Below are 24,398 nucleotides of genomic sequence, written 5' to 3' on the forward strand. Positions count from 1 at the left end.
TTTCAGTGGTTAGAACTGGGGCATGTGGCCACTCCTAGCTGCAAGACAGGCTAAGAATATGGAACCAGGATTGTAGTGACTGACTTATTCAGATCAGTGGTTCTTAACTCTGGCTGCACATAGAACCACTGAGGGATTCTTCAATGTCTGGCTCCACCCCCAGACAGTCTAATTCTAATTTACACACATCAGAGTTTAGGAGCACTGGCTTAAAACCAAACTTGATTCATCATCGGTGTCTGGCATGTTGCTCCCCAACAAACAAAATGTGGGTCTCCTGGCAAGAAAAAAATGGAGAAAGGAGAGAATACAATTAACCATGTTTACTTTTATCTACCCTGTCATATGGCCAGCTGTTTCAGGGCAGAAACCACATCTTATTTACTTTTGTCTTCCTGCAAGATGTCTAGAATTCAAAAATGTTGGAGATTAGGTAGACAGACATTGATATATATATATTGCAATATGGGTTAAATGTAGTTTTGCATATTGTCTTTGGAATCTCATAACCTGTATAACATTGATTCGTTAGGAGAATTGGCTTCAAGTCTTAACCAATTTACAAATGAACTATTTGTTTAAAAAAAAAATCCTGAGGAGGAAACAATCAATAGTTTTTTGTTTGTTGAGACGAAGTTTCATTCTTGTCACCCAGTCTAGAGTGCAGTGGCACGATCTCAGCTCACTGCAACTTCTGCCTCCCGGGTTCAAGCGATTCTCCTGCCTCAGCCTCCCGAGTAGCTGAGACTACAGGCCCGCGCACCACGCCCAGCTAATTTTTGTATTTTTGGTAGAGATGGGGTTTCACTATGTTGGCCAGGCTGGTCTCGAACTCCTGACCTCAGGTGATCCGCCCACCTCAGCCTCCCAAAGTGTTGGGATAATAGGCTGGAGCCACCATGCCCAGCCAATACTTAGTTCTTTTAATGATGTGTTTGTGTGTTGGTTTTATTCTATGATAACTGAATAGAAAACCATGCTAACTTATCTCTTACTTACTGTGTACCTGGTGGCCATGTGCCCAAAGTATGGGCAAAATACCTAGAAAGGAAATCTTCAGCTTCCTCCCCAGCCATCCTGCTATCTGCTTTCCTCCCAGGTTACCACAGATTCTAGTCTCTTCCTGTAATAAAAAATTTCAGACCGTGTGACACACGGACACATGGTCTCGTGACATGCTAGCACAGTGCCTGAGGGAGAAAATCCTGTGACCAATCTAGGATTGAAATGTCATATTTAATTGCTACCATATATTCAAACTCATAATAAATTCTATGTGACATCCACATTTGGAATTTATCTGGCATTTCGTTATATTAGCCACATTGCTATAAATTACATTCCCAATCAATTGATTAAATGAACTTGTTCACTTTCCCTGTATTACCTTAAAAGTGAAAAGCAATGCTGTTCACCCACTGTGTCAGTGAAGGACTTGCTAGCTGCCTTGGCAGATAAAACCCCAAATTGCAATGACTTAGCACAATGGAAGTTTATTTCTTACGCATCTGAAGTCCAACATAGCTGTTTTTTGTTTGTTTGTTTGTTTTTGTTTTAGAGACAGGGGTCTTACTTTGTTGCCCAGGCTGGTCTCAAACTCCTGGCCTCAAGCAATCCTCTTACCTCAGACTCCCAGGCAGCCACCATGCCCAACTTACCACAGGTGTTTCTGATCAACAGTTAGCCCTCCAGGTAATGACTTAGGGATCCAGGCTCCTTCCATCTTGTGTTGTATCTTCAGGAAGGGATTTCCAAGGTTGTTGCCAAAGAGGGAAGTGCACAGAGGACCACATGTGGGAGGTTCGACGAGGAGGGCAGGCTGGGAAGTTGCACATACTGCTTTTACCCACATTCTTCTGGCCAAAACTTCATCACATAACCATAACAACTGCAAGGAGACTGGGAAATGTAGTCTACCTCTGAACCAGGAGGAAGACGACACAGGCTTGGTGAACAACTAGCCAGGCTCTGCCATACCCATAAAAGGAAAAAGACGTACCAGGCTTACAACTTGACTCCCGCTTCCCCAAATTTTTCAATTTTTTGGATCTTTGTTTTGGAATTAAGAGATTTGGGTGGATGGTTTGGAAATGCATCTTGCTTGTAGTGAGGGTCCTTGAGGTGTTTAAAACCATAAGACTCAAAGGCGTTAATGCTAATTATTCTTTAATGGTTGTGAGAAATAAAAGCAGAGTTCAGCTCTTCTTAGAAAATAATTCCATATTTTAGAAAAGTGACTCAATTATGAGCAGAGATAGATGTTGCATTATCTCCCTTGTAAAAAAATGCAATGAAAGCCAGGTGCAGTGGCTTACACCTGTAAACCCAGCACTTTAGGAGACCAAGGCAGGAGGATCACTTGAGCCCAGGAGTTCAAGAACAGCCTGGGCAACATAGCAAGACCCCATCTCTAGAAAAAAATAAAAAATTTAGCCAGACATGATGACACCTGTACCTGTGGTCCCAGCTACCCTGGAGGCTGAGGTGGGAGGATCACTTGAGCCCAGGAGGTCAAGGCTGCAGTGAGCTGAGATTGTGCCACTGCATTCCAGCCTGGGTGACAGAGTGAGACCTTGTCTCGAAAAAAAAGGAATGAGTACCATGCTTGGCTGGCATGTGGAGATAATTTTATCACATAGAGCCTTTTCCTACATTACACATTGGGCTTGGGTTTTAGTTCTATATTACCTATAGTTTCATTGTCTATGTCATTATATTTGGTAAAAAGTGTTCTGTTGTGGGATATGCTATTCTCATTTATCATTTGCATCTAGACTTGGAAGCCTGTCCTTGCCTAATGGGCCATTAGTAACACAGACTTCTCCACATTCTATCCTCAAAGGTCTTTGTTCTCAGATGTGAGGGAGAGGAAAATATGAACCATGTGGCCTTTGTTGGTGAATGTTCCCTGCTGGGCTTCACCACCCAGTGTTCTCCCGGGCTCATCCTCGGGCAGCCTGACAACTCATTTTTCTCACTTCCCACCTCTACAGAACTTTGTGGCATTCTGATTGAAATTAAGAATGTTATCAATTTACTTAATATGAACTCACAGAGGAGAAGACACTCTTATTCAGATTGAAGAGTTCTGTATTTCCAGCTTAAAAACTTTAGCTTTGGCTGGGCAAGGTGGCTCATGCCTGTAATCCCAACTACTCTGGAGGCTAAGGCAGGAGAATGGCTTGAACCCGGGAGGTGAAGGTTGCAGTGAGCCAAGATCAAGCCATTGCACTCTAGCCTGGGCAACAAGAGTGAAACTCTGTCTCAAAAAAAAAAAAAATAGCTTTTACTCTAGTACTTAAATATAATCATATTGCTCAGGGTTTTCCACAGAAACAGAACCAATAGAATCTATCTGTCTGTCTGTCTATCTATCTATCTATCTAAATATATTTATATAAATATATTTTATATATATATAGATTTAGAACCAACAGAATACATAAAGATATATTTTAACCAGAAACTATTTTCCCCAAAGCCAGCCATAAAAACTAAACATATTACTCGAATCTTCCCCCATTTTTGTATAAAAATGGGCCATAAAGAAATTCTCTGACCTACCTTGTTTGATTGTAGGCCATAAGCCCCCATTCTGGGAAAGGTCCTGCTCTACACCCTGGAGGAAGGAGTGCTGCAGAGGGGCCAAGAAGAATCGGCACAGACGAGTCTTGCTGGGTTCCCTCCTCTCTGGTTCCATTAAGTCACACCCTTTTATTCAATCACAGTTCTACATGGCCATCCATTCTTCATCGAATCTAAGCATAAAAATAGACAGTTCTTCTGGGATCTTTGGGTCTTCATTCTGAAGGCTCCTGTGTTGCATAAAACTAGGATTCAATACGTTTGGTATGCGTTTCTCTTGTTAACTTGGCTTTTATTACAGAAATATCAACCATGACTTTTATGATGGTTATGATCATCCCTTTCCATCCCTGTGTTAACTATATCTACAAAATACTTTCATAGCAACACCTAGATTCATGATTGTTTACATCACTGAGTACTAAAGCCTGGCCAAGTCAGCAGAGAAAACTAAGCATCACAGCAATCAAAGTAACAAAATGCAATTATGCTATATGCCTCCTTGGAGTTATTCCATTTTCACATCAGAAAGTGTCTTGGGGAAAAAGGCAACATTCTCTTAAGTACTGAAGTCACATTTGTTGATCTACCAGTATGCTTAAGAGTTTGTGGTTCGGTCTGAGCAAAATGACAACCACATTCCAGAGGTTGTTGATTTGTGGTTGGGTCTTAATTGTCACCTCCTTCCCCATAGGTCATAGTGATTTTTCAAGCTTAGATCAAAAATGAAAAGTGAACTCAAACTTTGAAGATTATCTTCCCTATGCTCCTGAAATTCCAGCTCGAATAGGACATCCCACTTTTGCTTTTTTATCAGTGCTTGCAGGTATTTGCAGCTTTAAAAAGCATCCTTCTGGAAAATCAAATCTGAAAATATTAAAACAGCTGGCCTTCAGCTCTGCAAACTTTGAACAATGATGTCTATTGAATGCAGTTTCTCAAAATGTTTCTTTTCATAGCCTGTGGCTTGTGAGTGATTTCTGGGAAATGTTGATTATAAGATAAACTCTTTTCAGTCGGTTTCAAAAGGTGACCCCCAGGTAGGTAACCGTCAGGCAGAGGCATCTTTTCAGAGGAGCAGGAGGGTGAGCAAACTCCTCTGCCCCCGCTATTGTCGCAGCAGCATCATGAAGCTGCCCATTCAATGCATGAAAGGCCGCGCAGGCAGGGGTGTGGGATGGGATTGGGGAGCTTTGGCGTTTTGTATTTCAACTTTTCAGCACAACGTTAGAGCCGGGAGAGGGCAGGACAACAGCCCACATTCACACAAGCCAGCCCTCAGATCCGTCCTTGAGTCACTCTGTTAAGTGGAACCGGGTAATTGTCTCGTTGGACACCTGCAGAAACAGCTCGTGGGAGAGAACGATTTGTACCTGGAATATAGTCATTAGCTTATGTGTCAAAAGGCCACACGTGGATAGAAGCCATTATCCTGGCATTCTTTGCACTCTGGCAGCCTTGAGGTTGGAAGTGCAGAAGCCCACGTTCCAGTGTGGCCACTGTCTCCCTCTGTAGCCCCACGGGCAAGCGCTGGCAGGTGGAGGTGGTGGGAGGGGGCAGCCGAGACTAACCTGGATTTGGGTAGAGAGACAGCAGAGAAGGCAGACAACTTGTACACACAGGCAATGTAATCAACCCTCCTACTGGTCTCCATTGAATTGAGAGGGGATTTGGTTTCCCTTGCTGGCTGTCTCTGCCCACTCACATTTACAATTACATACTTTTCATTGTCATAAAATACACGTAATATGTGCCCTTTTTTCTACGTGGACCTCCGTCAAAATCTGCACAAAGACAATGTCCCTTGCCCTGAAATGGTGGAAAGAGCACTGGCCTCAGAGAGAGAAGTCTTGGGTTTCAATCCTGGGTCTGCCTTGAAATGTTCATTAAAATCTCTAGTTGCAAGGAACAAATACTGGAATCACCTCATGTGATTGGGCGGGACAAGGTGTTGAGTGTCAAGATACACACACAAACCAAAACCTGAACGTGAAGGTCCCATGGCCCAGGGACCCTGCTGGGAGTCAGTTGGGGTCCCTTTCGTGTATGTATATTCATATATATATATATATCAATGGATTAATCTACTCATGAATTAATGAATTAATAGATTAGTGGGTTAATAAATTAATGGATGGCTACATAGGAAGAGGAAAACAGACCTGAGCTAGCATGCCCAGCCCCCTTGCCATGTGATGTTCTGTGCCTCCTCAGGGACTCTGCAGAGAGTCCCCACCAGCAAGAAGGCTCTCACCAGACGAGGCTTCTCAACCTTGGACTCTCAGCCTCCATAACTGTAAGAAATAAATTCCTTTACTTTGTAAACTACACAGTTTCAGGTGTTCTATTATAAGCAACAGAAAAGGGACTGTTTCCTGTAGACACCCATGAATATGAAGAGATGGAGCAAGGCTCTCTGAGGAGGAGCTTGAAGAATGTGAGCTCCAGAACTGGCAGCCAATGTGAGATGGAGCTGGCCAAGGACCATAGATATGTAAAGGTCAGGGCAACACATGCTTAGACCATAAAGCATATATATTATACCTGTCAAGGTAATCTATATTTGGGGATGGAAGTGAAGGACAACATCTGACATATTCCTGCTTTTCAGTAAAAAAGGACCTGGGAAAGTCATTTTTTCTTATAAACCCAGAATAATTCATAGAGAATGCTAAGAGAAGACACAATGATTGAGGTTTACACAAGCAAGTATGTTTTTTTTAGAAGTTTGAGTCTCCATAATATATTAGAAGTTGAAAAGTAGAGAAGAAAAAGAGCAAAAGCTGATAGAACAAATGAGCAAATGATATGACGGTCACAAAATAGCCCTTAAACAGAAACGACTCTTAAACATATGAAAGGCTGCTTAACATCACTAAAATTAAATAAATGCCAATTAGAACTGCACCATAAAACTCAAAGCTTAACATCATTCTCAGGTATAACCCCTATGAAGGGAAATTTAGCAAAATGAAGTACACAGCACCACTTACGTAGTCCTTTTGCCAAAAAGTTTAATCTGAATTAAGCCTCTGGACTCAAATTTCGATTTACAGGAAAGACAGGGGCATAAAGGAGGAAGTCAAATAGTACCATCACAAATCCAGAATGTTAGACTTTTTTAAAAAAAGAAAGCTAGCCTGCGTGGCAGCTCACGCCTGTAATCCCAGCACTTTGGGAGGCCGAGGCAGATGGATTACCTGAGGTCGGGAGTTCAAGACCAGTCTGACAAACATGGAGAAACCCCATCTCCACTAAAAATACAAAATTAGCCAGGTTTGGTAGCATGTGCCTGTAATCCCAGCTACTCAGGAGGCTGAGGCAGGAGAATCACTTGAACCCAGGAGGCAGAGGTTGCAGTGAGCCAAGATTGCGCCATTGCAACTCCAGTCTGGGCAACAAAAGACTCTGTCTCAAAAAAAAAAAAAAAAAAAAAAAAAAAGCTAGCCTGTACCCTTACAAATGTTAATGTCATAAACTAGAAATGATCCAAATGCCTATCAACAGTGGAATAATTTGTTATATAGTCATACAATGGAATGCTTAAATTACACATAACAGAATAATTTTACAAATATGAGGTTGAGTAAAAGAAACAGAAACAAGAAACAAAACCCGTGAGTTGCATTTACATAAAGTTCATAAACAGAAGAAACTAAACTATGGTATTAGAAGCCAGGATAGTGGTTTCACTTAGAGGGCTAGTGACAAGAAGGAAATGGGCTGTTCAATTTGTGAAAATTCATAGAGTTGTAAACAGGATTTGTGAAACTTTTCTTCCTTTTTAAACTTTTTTTATTGTGGTGTGGTGCAACACATACAGTGACATGCATAAAGAATAATAATCTTAAAAAGTACAGTTAGATGATATTGAACATTTATATGCACCCTGCAACCACCACCCAGATCAAGATATAAAACATCTTCAGCACCCCAGAAGGTTCCATGATACTCCATCCCAGTCTATATCAACCCCCACTCCATATATATAATATATTATATATATCACTTTTCTGACTTCTATCATATTTGGTTAGTTTTTTCTGTGCTGAACTTCATCAGACTTCCATGTCTGACTTGTTCATGTCTGACCTTTTTGGCTCAGCATAATGCCTATGAGATTCATTCTTATGTTGCATGTAGCGATAGTTATGTGGTTTTTTTTTTTAAATTGTCAGCTGGGCACAGTGGCTCACACCTGTAATCCCAGCACTCTGGGAGGCTGAGGTGGGCAGATCACCTGATATCAGGAGTTCGAGACCAACCTGGCCAACATAGTGAAACCCTGTCTCTACTAAAAATACAAAAATTGGCCGGGCATGGTGGCGAGTGCCTGTAGTCCTAGCTACTCAGGAGCCTGAGAGGCGGAGGTTGCAGTGAGCCGAGGTATCATGCCACTGTACTCCAGCCTGGACAATAGAACAAGACTCTGTTTCAAAAAAATAAAAAAAAAAATTGTCATGTATTAGTCCATTGTATGAAATATAGCACATTATGCTTATTCTTTTGTTGGTGGATATTTGGGTTGTTTCCAGTTTTGAATTATGAATAGTTCTTGTACATGTGTTTTGATAGATATAGCCACTCATTTCTCTTTGGTTATTAACCTGAAAATGGACTTGCTGAGCATTTGGGTAGGTATATATTTAGCTTCAGTAGATAGCACCAGTTTTCCAAAGTGATTAAACCAACTGTACTCCTACCAGTAATGTATGAGAGTTTCAATATTTTTGTAACCTCATCAACTCTTTAATTTCTCATCTTTTTAATTTTAGCCATTTTGATAGGTGTATATTTCATTGTGGTTTTAATTTGTATTTCTCTTACGACTAATGATATTGAATGCCTTTTTATATGCTTATTAGCCATTTGGCTATCATTTCAACATAGTTTGTATATTTGTCCCTACCCAAATCTCATGTTGAATTGTAATCCCCAGTGCTGTAGGTAGGGCCTGGTGGGAGATGTTTGGGTCATGGGGATAGATCCCCCATGGCTTGATACTGTCTTTGTGATAGTCAGTTCTTGTGAGATCTGGTTATTTAAAAGTATGTGACACCCCCAACACACAAACATACTCTCTCTCGTTCCTACTCTTGCTATGTGACATGCCTGTGCCCCCTCTGCCTTCTGCCATGACCGTAAGCTTCCTGAGGCTTCCCCAGAAGCTTAGCAGATGTTGACATTGACACCATGCTTCCTGGAAAGCCTACAGAATTGTGAGGAAATTAAACCTCTTTTCTTTATAAATTGCCTGGTCACAGGTATTTCTTTATAGCAATGCAAGAATGGCCTAATACGCTTTTCTTGTGAAGTACCTGTTAAGTCTTTTACCATTTTTTTAAACACTTGGGTTGTCTTTTTCTTATGGATTTGTAGGAGTTTTATATATATATTCTGGCTATCTGAGAACTTTTACAAATATAAATGCTGAAGCTATCTTCTCAACCTGTGGCTTTGTCTTAAATGTGTCTTATGCTAAACAGACATTATTGTGTCTTTTGACGAACAGACATTATTTTAAAGAACTTCAATTTATTAGTTTTTTTTCTTTTAGGTTAACGCTTTCTTATTTCCCATTTTAGAAATATTTGCCTCCATAGTTCAGGAAGATATTCTTCTACATTTTCTTTTAGAAATGTTATTTTACTCCACACACCTAAGTCTATGATCCACCTTAATTTTTGTATATGATCTGAGATAGGAGTCACATTTTATTTTCCCCCCAATGTCTTAGTCTATTTGTGTTGCTATAAAGGAACACCTGAGGCTGGGTATTCCTTTATAGCAACACACCATGTGTGTCTGTGTGTGGGGGTGGGGGGGACGGGGGGGCGGTGGATGTAGAAAGAGATATAGAAAGCGGGTGTGCAAAATATTAACAATTCTTGAATCTGAACTGTATTTTTCTGTATACAATATATTCTAGTTTATAAAGAAAAGAGGTTTCTTTGGCTCACTGTTCTGCTATACAAGCAGCATGGCACAAGCATCTGCTTCTGATGAGAGTCTCAGGATGCTTCTATTCATGGCAGAAAGTGAAACAGAGCCAGCATGTGTGGAGATCTCATGGCAAGAGAGAGAAAACAAAGAGTGGAAGGTGGTGGTGGAGGTACCAGGCTCTTTTTAAGGACCAACTCTCTTGGGTACTAATAAAGCAAGAACTCACTCATTACCTCAATGACAGCACCAAGCCATTCATAAGGGATCCTCTCCCATGACCCAAACACTTCCCATTAGGCCCTACCTCCAACACTGGGGATCAGATTTCAACATGAGACTTGGGGGACAAACATCCAAACTATAATACTCATATAAATATCCCATTGATCCAGGGCCTTCTATTGAAAAGGGCACATTTTCCTCCGTTAGATTGCAGTGGTGCTTTTGTCATATGTTCAGTTACTATATATGTTTGGATGTATTTCTGGACTCTGTTTTGTTCCTTGATCTTTTGTCTTCCCTGGAGCTAGTACAACACTATCTCAATTATTCTAACTTTATGGCAAATCTTGAAATCTTATTGGATAAGTCCTCCATATTTGTTCTTATTCCACATTGCCTTGCCTATTCTAGGTGCTTTGCAGTGCCATATAAAGTTTAGAATCAACTTGTCAATTTCCAGACAAGGATTTGCTGGGGTTTTGATTGGGATTACATTGAATCCAGAGATTAATTTTTTTCTTTTGCTTTTATAGACAGGGTCTTGCTGTGTCACCCAAGCTGGAAAACAGTTGCATGATCACAGCTCACTGTAGCTTTGAACTCCTGGGATCAGCCTCCCAAGTAGCTGGGACTTCAGGCATGCACCACCCTGCCTAGCTAAGCTTTTCTATTTTTTGTAGAGGCACGGTCTTATTATGTTAACCAGGCTACTCTGAAACTCCTGCCTGAAGCAATCCTCCCACTTCAGCCTCCCAAAGTGCTAGGATTACACGTGTAAGCCACTACCCTGGGCTGAATCTAGAGATTAATTTTCAAGAGTTAATATCTCTCCATTAATTTAGCTCTTCTTTAATTTCTGCCATCAATATTATATAATTTTTGGTATAGAGGGAAGACCTTATACATCTTAGGTTTATTTGTGAGAATTTGGTGCCTTTTGATGTTATAATTGAATTAATGTTATAATTGAATTTTTTAAGTTTTACTTTTATTTTTTGTTTCTAGTATATAGAAATGATATTTACATAATGATTGTATCAAAAGGCCTTGCTAAATTCATTTATTCTAACAGCTTACGGATTCTTTGGATTTTCTTTGTACACGATGACGTTTACTTATAATGCTGGCTACAATCTCCAGTGATATTTATACATTTCTGTATGTATAATACACTTCAGTTGTTTTAGTGACAAAACTGAGTTAAACTAAAGAGACTATAATGACATAACCAAATGTAATGCATGAAACCTGATTGGATCTTGATTTTTTAAAAGGTATAAGAGGTTTGCTTCTACAATGAAAGAAATTTGAACATGATCTGAACATTAAATGATTGAATGAAAATATTGTTAATTTTCTTTAAAATACTTTATTGTGTTGTAGTTATATAGAAGTGTACTGTTCTTAGGAGATGAATGTATTTAGAGAAATAATCATGACAAATATTCATCAAAAGTGTGTATGTAGAGAGAGAGACAAAGAAACAAAGCAGATGTGCAAAATGTTTACAATTCTTGAATCTAAATGGAGACTTGTGGTACACAGGCTTACAGTGGTTCCCATGATTCCAACTCCTGGTGTTCATACTCTTGTGTGACACCTCTCCCTCTCCCTTCTTGTGAGCAAGAATTGTGACTTGCTTCTGGACAATAACATATGGCAAAGGTGACAGGATATACATGATTATCTAATTAAGTCCTCTCTTTTTCCTTTATTAGCTTTGAAGAAGCAAGTGAACATATTGGGCAATCCCATACAACAAGGAAGTAACATGGCCTCTATGGGATGAAGGTGGCTTCCAACTGACAGCCAGCAAGAAACTGAAGACCTTAATCTTACAGATTTAAAGACCTAAATTATGCCTATAATGTGAGTGATCTTAGAAGTTATTCTTCCCCAGTCAAGCCTCTGATGAGACCACAGCCCTGGCTGGCCTCTTGTACAGTCTTGTGAAACCTTAAGAACAGGATCCAGCTAAACCATAGCCAGCATCGAGCCACAGAAACTGTGAGATAATAAATATATGTTGTTTTAAGCTGCTAAATGTGTGGCAATATTATTGTACAGCAATAGAAAGCTAATACAAGATATGATGGTTAATTTTATGAGTCAACTTGACTGGGTGCCCAGATACTTAGTTAAATGTTATTCTGGGTGTTTCTGTGAAGGTGTTTTTTGTTTGTTTCATTTGGGTTTGGTTGTTTTTGTTTTTATTTTTGTTTCAGGGACAGGGTCTTTCTCTGTTGCCCAGGTTGGAGTGCCGTGGTGTGATCATAGCTCACTTATAGCCTCAAACTTCTAGGCTCAAGCCATCTTCCCACCTCAGCCTTCCACAGTACAAGGTTTACAGGTGTGAGCCACTGCTCCCGGCCTTGTAATGTTTTTTTGGTGAAATTAACATTTAAATCAATAGCCTGAGTAAAGAAAATTGTCCTTCCTAATGTGAGTGGGCCTCATCAAATCAGTTGAAAGCCTGAATAGAATTAAAAGGCTGACCCTCACCCAAGTAACAGAATTCTTCCTGCCTGCCTTTGAACTGGGACATTGGCTTATTTTTCTCCCTTTTGACTCAAACTGAAATATCTGTATTTCCTGGCTCTTGAGACTACTGGCCTTTGGACAGAAACTACACTGTTAACTCTACTGGTTCTCAGGTCTTTGGACTCAGATTGGAACTGAACCATTGCCTCTCCTGGGTGTCCAGCTTGCTGATTTCACCCTGAAGATCTCAGGACTTGTCAGATTCCATAACTGCATGAGCCAATTCAAATCGATCAATCATATTGGTTCTGTTTCTCTAGAGAACGCTGACTAATATGCAAGAATATACAGATGTCATCATATTATTCTTTAAACTTTTCTGTATATTTGAAAATATTCACAATAAAAATTGGGAAAAATGATTCAAAGTCAGCAAGTGCCAGAAGACAGTTCAAAAGTGGCTCTTATGGAAGTTCACTAGACTTTCTCCTTTCCTGATTCTCAACCTGTCTCCCTTCCCTTCCTACTTCAGTGAATCTGCTTCATTGAAACACACAATAGACACTGTAGTTAAACACAAATAATAAATCTGCCCCTTTTTGTGCAGATTTATTCTCTATAAACATTATGCTGATAAAGTTTGGCCTTAACCTTTGTTCTGTATATGTTTCAGAATTTTTTACTGCCACATTACAACATAAATGTTAGTCTAAATGCAGGCTTTTCTATAAAACTCAGCAGCTTCACAGATGGCCTCTAATTCATAGTCATAAAAGACAAGACTACATTTTTTTAGTTGAAAATAATTTCAAGAAGCTCTTAAGTTCCCACCAGAACATAATGCTACTCTTGATTCTGCATGAGGTCAGTTTAATAAACTCAGATACCATCCTCCAGGAATTATCAACCAAACTGAGAAAAGTATATAAAAGCAAGTTTTTAACTGAATATTAATACAAGTATTTTTTCTCAGAAACCTTGATAATTATCCATGGCTAAATAGCTGGGTTGCCCCAGGTTGCTTTCTCTGATATGACTTGATGAATAATCCCATACAGAAATTGCCCAAGGTCAGCCAGAGGCAAACAATGGAGACATGCGTCAAATTCATTTTCTGAAAAACCTACCTTAAGGAAACCTATACCCATTGACACTGTATTTTGAAGGAGGCCTACTGCATAGTAAAGCAGCGGTTTTCCATTTCGGCTGTACATTTGCCTCACCTGGGGAGCTTAAAATACTGGTGCCTGAGTTCCTATCCCCTCCTTATCCTAGAGAGTCCAATTTTGGTTTGGGGATATAGGCCAGGCATCAGGATTTTTAAATTTCTGTGATTATTCTAATATGCAACAAAGGTTTAAGAATTATTGTAGTGGAGGCTCAATACATACTATTTGAGTAAACAAATGAATTCTATACATATTCTTAGATTATATACAGAAACTTAAACAGCTTAGTATGAATCAATTTTGGAAGTATAAAGCATTTTGGTACTCTATGATCTGGACTGCTCATGCTAAACCAAAATGCTTAAACTTAGAAAAAATAGGGTCAAAAATAGAGAAAGGACTTAAAATGTTTTCAGATTAGGAAAAGACATAGTAACAGGTGTTGAGTCTGAAAAGAAAGGACCTGAGAACTTGAGAATGGCCTTCACATGTCTCAGGGGTATACCCAAGGGCAAAACGAGGGTCACAGATGACTACCAAAGAAAGCAAGACACTGGCATAATACAAGACTTTCCTATAAGATGGTGTTATCTGGGGATAGACTGAATTACCTTAAAATTGTGAGTAACTGGTCACTATAGGAATTCATACATTGCCTTTTCAACTGCTAGGCCAGTTTCCTTCAGAGAAACCCCTAGACAAGGTGCTATATTAAGCATGTATGTTCTTTTCTGACCGTTCAATATCCCTTTAGCTCTTTTCCTAGTAACAGCTGCCTATTTTTCTCTGAAGGCCACTCTTCCCCCACTCACAAGTTCTGATGGAGCTGTCTTTCTATCTAGCTCTAGGGGGGGAATGTTGATCCACTCTCAACCAGCTGGAACACTGTGGACTCCCTACACAGTGCCTGGTTCAAGAATGAGCAAATGACCCAAGTTGAGTCAATCAGAGCTAATTAGATTAAACTCTAGGGATTTTTCCTTAAAATTTTGAAGATTCTTACTAGATTTAAAGTTGGGAGAATGTTCAGACTTAAAAGGAGAAATTTTAAAAATAAAGTTGTGAAAATGTGATGCAGAAAATATGAACTCAGGAATAATGAAAAGAAAATAAGTTTCAAAATAATCTTATTAATAGCCTTAGAGAGATGAAAGATATTATATCTATGAAACAAGAGGATGATGCTATAGAAAAAATTCAAATACCAAGGAAGAGTTGTTAGAAATTTAAAAACAGGATGTTAGCAATAAAAAATTACGAAGTTGAAAGACAAATTTGAGGAAATCTTACCAAAAGTAGAACAGAAAAACAGATCAATAAAAGGAGACATCATATATACACATATAATACACATATACATGTATCTATTATATTCACATATGTGTATTTATAATATAAATATATTATTAATCCAGGAGGATTAACATGCTAAAAATAGGAGGTCCAGAAAGAAAGAATAGAGAAAATGAAAGCAAATAAATTGTCAAAGAAGTAATACAAGAAAAATTCCTAGAATTGAAAAACAGGAGTATTTATACTATAAGTTTTTACCATTGAAAGCACAGCAAAATAAAAGACACATCATCATTCTCTCAAGATAAATTATTATTATCATAGGACTTGGAAGAAAGTAAAAACCAAAATATAAGAAGTGTCTTGCCCCAACTCTGAAATGCAAATAACAAACAATGCTCTGCTTTCATAATACATATTACTTTTCAATAATTAGAAGTGAAAAATCCGTAAGATACATTAAGAGAGCTTGATATTTTAAGGAATTCTCTAGTGTCTTCTTTCATAAATATGGCAACCAGAATTCCTGGTTTAAATGGGCCTAGTAGAGAAAGGGAATTGGGAAAACAGCCTCCTTTATATTTCTGCTAGTGGATGGTGAAGGCCAGCTGTCTTAGTTCATTTTGTGCTGCTATAACAGAGTACTTGAGACTAGGTAATTTATAAAGAACAGAAGTTTATTTCTCACTATTCTGGAAGCTGGAAAGTCCAAGACCGAGGGACCAGCATTTGGTTTGGTGAGAGCCTTCCTGCTGCATTATCACATGGCAGAAGGCTGAAGGACAAGCTGCGTGCCGTGTGAAGCCTCGTTTTTCTTCTTTGAGATGGAGTTTTGCTCTTGTTGCCCAGGCTGGAGTACAATGGTGTGATCTGGGCTCACTGCAACCTCTGCCTCCTGGGTCCAAGTGATTCTGCTGCCTCAGCCTCTCAAATTACTGGGATTACAGGTGCCCGCCACCACGCCCAGCTAATTTTTTGTATTTTTAGTAGAGATGGGGTTTCGCCATGTTGGCTAGGCTGGTCTCGAACTCCGGACCTCAGGCGATCCACCCGCCTCGGCCTCCCAAAGTGCTAGGAGCTAGGATTACAGGCGTGAGCCACCACACCCGGCTGTGAAGCCTCTTTTATAGGGGCCTTAATCCCATTAATGAAGAAGAAGCCTATATCTCCTAATCATCTCTTAAAAGCCCTAACTCTTAGTATGGATGACACTAGAATTTTGGAGGGTTACATATTCAGACCATAGCACCAATTTGCTGGTATATAATCCTGGAATACTTCATGGGACTAGCAAATCTTTCAGGACGACTTCTCATACTCCAAAATTTTCTTGAAAGAGGACTGAATACAAAATTTTACCAATGCTACAATACGTAACAAATATATCTATAAAATGGCCAATGATAACAATCACAAAGTTAAAATAAGTCTTAATAGTATGTTTCTATTTACTCAAAAATGTTCTTAATATTGCTATATTAGTTTTGAAATTGAAAAATTAAGTTCCAATAGCTTCCTGCTCCGTACCTTCTCAGTGGGCTCCCAGGAATCCTTGCAACAACTGCCAGTTGTTTGAGAAAGCTGCCAAGGATATTAAGCGCCTTGAGACCAAGCCAGTAGATGATGAGAGGATGTTCATCTACAGCCGCTGCAAACAAGCGACTGTGCAGGACTTAAATACACAATGACCCAGGATGTCGGACCTCAAAGGCAAGGCAAAGCGGGATGCTGGAATGAGCTGAAAGGCACTGCCAAGGGAAAGCTGATGTCGACAAAGTAGAAGAGCTAAATAAAAAACACAGAACATAAGAGATTGGATTTGGTTGCCAGCCATGCATTTAACCTAAATTGATACAATGCCTTTTTTTTCCTTATACTGTGGATGATGTGAAATAGTGAATATAAACAGTTAACCCAGTTTCTCAAGGCTGTTCGGGATACAGTTCTAACAGATTAAGGGCTAAAATGATTACTAATCTTCTCCAAATAGTTTTTATTTTAGATCAATTAAAAGTGTATTTGTTACTTTAAAACAAAAATTAAATTCCTTCATTTTTCCTTTAAAATAATTGGCCCCAAGTACAAAATGATAACTTTATTTTGTTTACTCTCACAACATGTTCCAGGATGATTTTGTGAAAACCTAAGTGTTCTGTTTAAAGAAAAAGTAAAATGTTAAGGGATATTTAAAAGTTCTTTAAAGTTGAATAGAATAACATTTGAATGACAGGATATAATTATAGATCACTAAGGATATGGTACAAAGTGTACCCAATCCCACCTCTTCATACTTAGCTGAGAACAGAGTGCTTCCATGAGATACAAGATTAATAAAATAGCAAATGAAATAATAATTCTAGAAGAACTAGATCTTCCTGGTTAGAGTTTATCAGAGCTGGAATAATTATTACTAAAATTTAATAAAATCTATAGCAACTATAATGGACTGGAATCTGTACCACTCATGTGTCATTTAATTGAAACCTGCTTTTTCATTTTATTGCTTTCCAATAATATTTGTTCAAATACTCCAACTAAACTTATAAGTCCCCATGGGCAATACCATATATATATGTATGATATGCCCATATATATATGATATGCCCATATCTCATATATATACATATATGTATCATGTATGTATATATATCATGTATATGTATATATGATACATATATGTATGTAACATATATGTATATGTGTACATGTATATGTGTCATAATACATATACATGATATGCCCATATCATATATATGAGAGAGATATATATATATATATTGATTTGAGTTTTTCTTAAAGCAGAATTTAGAATTTAGACAAGGTCTGGGAACATGTAGTTTATCTGGAATGCAATCCTAGGAAGCAGAAATTAGGGAATAGAGAGAGTAAAACAGGAGAGGAGAAAAGGGCCTTTAAAGTATGCATTCTCAAGGTTGCAATTAAAGGTGACCGGGGCCTGGGTGAAAACAGAGGTGGGGACGTGATGTAAAGCACTGAAAGCATCAGCAAGGCTCACAGACCTAGAATCCTGCCCTACAACTCAATGAGTTTTCTGAATTGTTTAATCCATCCCAGTGGCTTCCCAAGTCTTCCTGCTCCAATCAGTGACAGTATCAAAGATCATCTGAGGAAGAGTTGTGCTTTTCCTTTTACAATTACATTCCAGGACCTCATTTCATTTTGTCAGGTCCATGTGTAACAGAAGCCTTCTCATGCTAGCTTAATCATATAGGGTATTATGAGCCTGTGGATTCTTAGGAATCCCAAAATGAGTCTGGACTCCAAAATCTGAAGATGACTCTCTTCTCTGCATGCTGCTTTTTCTCTGCAAGGTTTAAAATGAGCCATCAAGTCCAGGGTTTCGGGGATGAGAAATGGAGAGAGGAGGCTGAGTTGCTGCTTATAGATACCCCAGAAGGCCAGTTGCATCCTGTCCTTCCAAAATTTTTTGACACAATAACCCTTTTTTTTTTTTTTTTTTTCTGAGATGGAGTCTCACTCTGTCACCAAGGCTGGAATACAGTGGCGTGGTCTTGGCTCACTGTAACCTCCACCTCCCAGGTTCAAACCATTCTCCTGCCCCGGCCTCCTGAGTAGCTGGGATTACAGGCATGTACAACCACGGCAGCTGATTTTAGTAGAGATGGGGTTTCACCATATCGGCCAGGCTGGTCTCAAACTCCTGACCTCAGGTGATCTGCCCACCTTGGCCTCCCAAAGTGCTGGGATTACGGGCATAAGCCACCATGCCTGGCCTAATCCCTCTTTTATGCCTGAGCTAGTTTGAGTTGAGTTTCTGTCACTAGCAACCAAAATCATCTTGTCCAACACTGTATGCAGAAACTATGGGTCTCAGATGGGTCTCAAAGGACAATAGCTTTTGCTAACCAAGGGGAGAAGGAGGTGGGAAATGGGAAAGCCAGAAGAGGAGCCTGTGCAGAGAATGCCAGTGAAGAACCACTTGGTGAAAGGGTAGGTAGAAGAGAATTGGGCTCTATCCCCAGAAAAATACATAGAATGCACAAATCAATGATTGCCCAGTTTAAGGGAGTTCAGAGATTTTAAAGCTTGCCAAAAATAACTTTGCCTTTGCTCACCGGCAGCGATTGGGATATTTTACGTATATATATTTATATCTATAAATATATTGAATATATAATATATACTATAAATGTATATCGAATATATATTATGTAAAATATATAATATATAAATATATATTATATTAAATGTATGATACATTAAATATATGATACATATTAAATATATTATATATTATATTACATATATAATATAGTAAATATATAATATAGTAAATATTCAATATATAATATATAAATATATATGTATTATTAATATAGATTAATACATATACTTTTTTTTAGACGGAGTCGCACTGTGTCACGCAGTCTGGAGTGCGGTGGTGTGATCTCAGCTCACTGCAACCTCCGCCTCCCAGGTTCAAGCAATTCTGCCTCAGCCTCCCGAGTAGCTGGGATTACAGGTACCTCCCACCACACCCAGCTAATTTTTTGTATTTTTAGTAGAGACAGGGTTTCACCATATTGGCCAGGCTGATCTCAAACTCCTGACCTCAGGTGATCCACCCGCCTCGGCTTCCCAAAGTGCTGGGATTACAGGCGTGAGCCACTGTGCCTGGTCATATTCTTGTTATTATAAATGCTGTACTGTGGCCGGGCATGGTGGCTCATGCCTGTAATCCCAGCACTTTGGGAGGCCAAGGTGGGCAGATCACTGACATCAGGAGTTTGCGATCAGCCTGGCCAACACAGTGAAACCCTGTCTCTACTAAAAATACCAAAAATAGCTGGGTGTGGTGGCACGTGCCTGTAAGCCCAGCTACTCGGGAGGCTGAGGCAAGAGAATTGCTTGAACCCAGGAGGCGGCAGTTGCAGTGAGCCAGGATCACACCACTGCACTCCAGCCTGGTGACAGAGTGAGACTCCATCTCAAAAAAAAAAAAAAAAGGTTCACTGCAAATTGGCTGGCAGCTCCTTTCATTCTTTTAGGGTATAGCCATGTTCCTCATCCCCAAAACACATCTACCACCTTCTCCTGCACCTCCAGCTTTAGTGGAGGCTGATAACCAGTCATTCAATGCTCTCTGCCTGTACTGAGATGGGTACTCTCAACAATTCAAGGATAGAAGACCTGATCCTGGACCTCAAAGAGCTGAGAATTTTGCTAAGAAGGCAAAGGATACAAAGAAAAGTCTAAATTCAAACTAAAAACCCAGTAACTGCTACCATGTATCATAGAAGCTCACAAAAGCTCACAAAAGGGATATGCCATGATGGTTGGGATGCTTAGCAAAGGCTCCACAGAGTTGAGGTGGGCTTCTAAGGAGGTGTAAGAGTTAGAAAAGCAGAGAGAGGAGAGGACAGGAAATGCTTCATCAGAGCAAACCAAAAATCAGAGGAAGGAATGTGTCCAGTCCATTTCCAGTACTGGAAATGACTAGACCTGTGAGGACAGTGGCTCTGCCCACACTGATTAACTCCCTGCTGAATGTTGGTCAGCATGGCAAGCCAGAATCTATCGGGATGTTGAAAATATTTTCCTGGCCTGGCGCAGTGGCTCACGCCTGTGATCCCAGCACTTTGGGAGGCCAAGGTGGGTGAATAGCTTGAGGTCAGTAGTTCGAGACCAGCCTGGTCAATATGGTGAAATCCCGTCTCTACTGAAAACACAAAAATTAGCTGGGCATGGTGGCACGCACCTGTAATCACAACTCCTCGGGAGGCTGAGGCAGGAGAATCACTGAACCCTGGGAGGCAGTTTGCAATGAGCAGAGATCGCACCACTGCACTCCAGCCTGGGTGACAGAGTGAGACTCTGTCTGAAAAAAAAAAAAAGAAAGAAAAGAAAATGTCTTCCTGTTCTTTTTAAACTACAATTCAGTCATTGCTGTACTTTGCATAAGATTTTGAAAACCGCACAGAATATGGCCTTGCTAATATCCTGGGTGAAAGCTCCTGCATGGTCACAGGTATAATCAATCTTCATTAGGATCGAAGAATGTAAAATTCAGCCACGAGAAAGAGGCTCTAACAACAAAGAAAGGTGTTTTCCCCCAAGGAGCCTTAACACATAGATTTTTTTCCTCAGAACTTAAATATATGGATTATATTACATTGATATGAAGGTCTCATAATACATTTTAACATTTCACTCTTAAAATGATTTTTTGATTGGAAACAAACCTGAAAGTTATATTATTAATTATCTAGTTCTTAATCTCCACGATCTCCAAGAAATAGGACACTCCCAACTTAAACCCGTAAAGCATCAAATTATCCTATTATACAATGAATCGTTATCATCGCCTAAATAATACTTCAATACAGATTATAACAATTTGTTGTTTTCATCACACTATGATGTAAAAACACTCACAAAACATTTTCAAAATTTTAAAAATATATAGTTTTGCTATTGCACCTTAGCCAGGTGTATTAGTCTGCAGTCACGCTGCTATGAAGAAATACCCAAGACTGGATAATTTATAAAGGAAAGCAGTTTAATTGACTCACAGTTCCACATGGCTGGGGAGGCCTCAGGAAACTTAAAATCATGGTGGAAGGCAAAGGAGAAGCAGGCACCTTCTTCACAGGGCAGCAGGACAGAGTGAGTGCCAGCAGGGGAAATGCCAGACGTTTATAAAACCATCAGATCTCATGAGACTCACTATCAGGAGAACAGCATGGGGGAAACCGCTCCCATGATCCAATTACCTCCACCTGGGCCCGCCCTTGTCACGTGGTGATTATGGGGCTTACAATTCAAGATGAGATTTTGGGTGGGGACACAGCCAAACCATATCACCAGGTAATCACTTCTTAGTTTTCTTTCTTCCTTCTACATGTTTGCTAGGTAGGAGCTACAAGCTCAGCCTTATAGAACAGTTGCTGTTTGAATTTCTCTTTTTCCTGTAGTAAGATGCTGGACTTTCCCCGCTAAGGCTGGTCTCCATTTGGCCTGATTTTCCTCTTTTCTTCTCCATCCTGTGACACCCCCGTTCCCTTCATAGGACCCAGCTTTGTTTGGAGACAGTTTCCTTCTCCCCACAGTTCCTTTGCTCACCCAGGAAACCTTAAAAAATAGTAAGAAGATCTCTATTGGGCATAAATCAAATGATAAATAAAAATCAACTCTAAATGGCAACAGCCTACAGGAGAGATGAGTATCCTGAGGCATATCAGTGCTTTCAACAGATCCATCTGGCACTAACATCACATGAAAGTCATGGTGATGCCTGAGAAAGCAGTTTAAACTAGTCAAATTCCCTCCTTCCAAATGATGTATTAGTTCTCTTGAGGGGCCCATATAACTAATATCTGCCCAACATATAAAGTAAACACCTCCAAATGAAGGAATAATTCTAAAAAGCAGATAGAGGCACAACTGGTGATGTGCCCAGTTGCAACCTGATTCTGAGGCATGTCAATATTCAGACCAAAGGAAGAGGAAACATAAGTTCCAGAAATTACAGCTGGATTCATGAGTTTTAGAAAGGTGAGACGTTCCCATGAGGTAAAAAAAAAAAAAAATTGAAAAAAACGAAGGAAGCTGGGTGCAGTGGCTCATACCTCTAATCCCAGCACTTTGGGAGGCTGAGGCAAGCGGATTGCTTGAGCCTAGGAGTTTGAGACTGACCTTGGCAACAAAATGAGATCCCAATCTCTCTAGGAAAATTTAAAAATTATCTGGGCATGGTTGTTTTTGCCCGTAATCCCAGCTACTCAGGAGGCTGAAGCAGGATGATCCAGGAGTTCGAAGCTGCAGTGAGCTATGATGGCACCACTGTACTCCAGCCTGGGTGACAGAGGGAGACCCTGTCTCAACAACAACCAAAAGGGTGGGAGTGGGCTGAGGAGTGTTTAAATTCTTAAGCTTCTTATCCACACAACTCTGGGGAGAAGAGGAAAACTTTAGGTTTGGCCCTGGCTCTGAGACTGTCCTTTTCTTATCCAACCCTATTGTCCAGCAGCACAGCAACACCTGCCAGCCTTGCTGTGTGGCCATGCTCTGACCTCAAGACCCTATTCTGTCACTGCCCAGGCCTCTTAACCAAATGGACACTTGGTGATCTCAGTTCTGCAAGCAAGATACCAGTCATTGCCACTCGCTTCCCTACCCTGTTCATCTTTCCTGTCAAATAACACAGTTCCCCAGGAGTGATGTCTGATTAGAATTCCTGCTCTCTCACTAATTGGCTGTGCAATTTAGGGTAAATAATTCAGCTAGTCAGAACCTCAGTTTTCTTGCATGTAAAATGAAGTGTTTGGATGAAATCGTTTCAAAGGTCTCTTTGAATTCTAGCATACCACTGCCTCTCTGTCAGGTTCTTGGAGACTGTGGCTGTCCCTGATTAGTCTTTTGTCCATAGAAAGGGTGAGTAGCAATTAAGTGCACCAAACAACACGTTACAACATATTCTTTGTAAAATATATGCTTTCCTGTCAATTCATCCTTAAAATAACTGTAATTTTTAGATTAATCCTTCCCAGTCTAGAATTGGACCATATATAGAATAAAATTTTCTTCTTACATAATACTGTATATCTTATTCTTACATAGAATATGAAACAACCAGTATTCTTGAAAAAGAGGAAACCAGTACTGGCGAACATATACAGAAAATAAATTTATTGAAAGGCTACTGGTTGTCTCAAAAATGTCATGAAGGGCCAGGCGCGGTGGCTCACACCTGTAATCCTAGCACTTTGGGAGGCCGAGGCAGGCAATCACAAGGTCAGGAGATCAAGACCATCCTGGCTAACACGGCGAAACCCCATTTCTACTAAAAATACAAAAAAATTAGCTGGGTATGGTGGCGGGCACCTGTAGTCCCAGCTACTTGGGATGCTGAGGCAGGAGAAAGGCGTGAACCCGGGAGGCAGAGCTTGCAGTGAGCTAAGATCGCGCCACTGCATTCCAGCCTGGGCGACAGAGCGAGATTCTGTCTCAAAAAAAAAAAAAAAAAAAATCAGGAATGGGCTGGGTGCAGTGGTTCATACCTGTAATCCCAGCACTTTGAGAGGCTGATGCAGGAGGACCACTTAAGCCTAGGAGGTCAGGGCTGCAGTAAGCCATGGTCACACCACTTCACTCCAGCGTGGGTAACACAGCGAGACACCGTCTCAAAAAAAAAAAAAAAAAAAAAGTCAGGAAGAATGGAGAATTAGCCTTGGAAACAGGAACTCAGGTACACAGGGCACAATCAGGATCCCACCAGAGATTTAGTCTACAAAGGGTGCCAGCCCTAACATCATCAGCTCCAGACACTTGTCAACATCCACTGACATCTCAATTCCATCCAGCAGCCACTCTGAATAGTCTCTCCTCTCTCTGGCCTTGGTATCACTCCCTGAAGATCCAAAGCCTCAGGGAAGAACATGTGATCAGCAGAGCCTTGGTCAAATGTCCACACACAGAGCCTCGCTCTGTCACCCAGGCTGGAGTGAAGTGGAGGGATGTTGCAATTATTCTAGAATCTGGAGGGAGATTCTTTGCTCCTCTCCAGCTTCCAGATTGGGAAGCAAGATCCTGGCCTTCACTGACCTTGTACTTGCCAAAATAGAAAGGGTGTTTGGATGCTGGACAACCAAAAATGACAAATGTTCACTACAGTTTTCTCACTTATGATTATAAATGTAACACATCCTGATGGCCTCTGTAAGA

At 40.1% G+C, this 24,398-nt stretch overlaps 1 long non-coding RNA gene across 1 annotated transcript; it reads right to left on the reverse strand.

Annotated features, from left to right (window-relative positions):
• Window positions 1-3,503: 3,503 nt before the first annotated feature.
• On the reverse strand, window positions 3,504-21,423 carry LOC105475070 (uncharacterized). The gene is made up of 4 exons (XR_011624273.1): window positions 21,248-21,423; window positions 16,221-16,478; window positions 4,959-5,156; window positions 3,504-3,758 (listed from the first exon to the last, which is right to left on the reverse strand). It is a non-coding gene; the product is annotated as an uncharacterized lncRNA (long non-coding RNA).
• Between the last annotated feature and the right edge of the window lie 2,975 nt (window positions 21,424-24,398).

Source organism: Macaca nemestrina, chromosome 6 (assembly GCF_043159975.1).
Source record: "Macaca nemestrina isolate mMacNem1 chromosome 6, mMacNem.hap1, whole genome shotgun sequence".
In the NCBI taxonomy this organism is placed as follows: domain Eukaryota; kingdom Metazoa; phylum Chordata; class Mammalia; order Primates; family Cercopithecidae; genus Macaca; species Macaca nemestrina.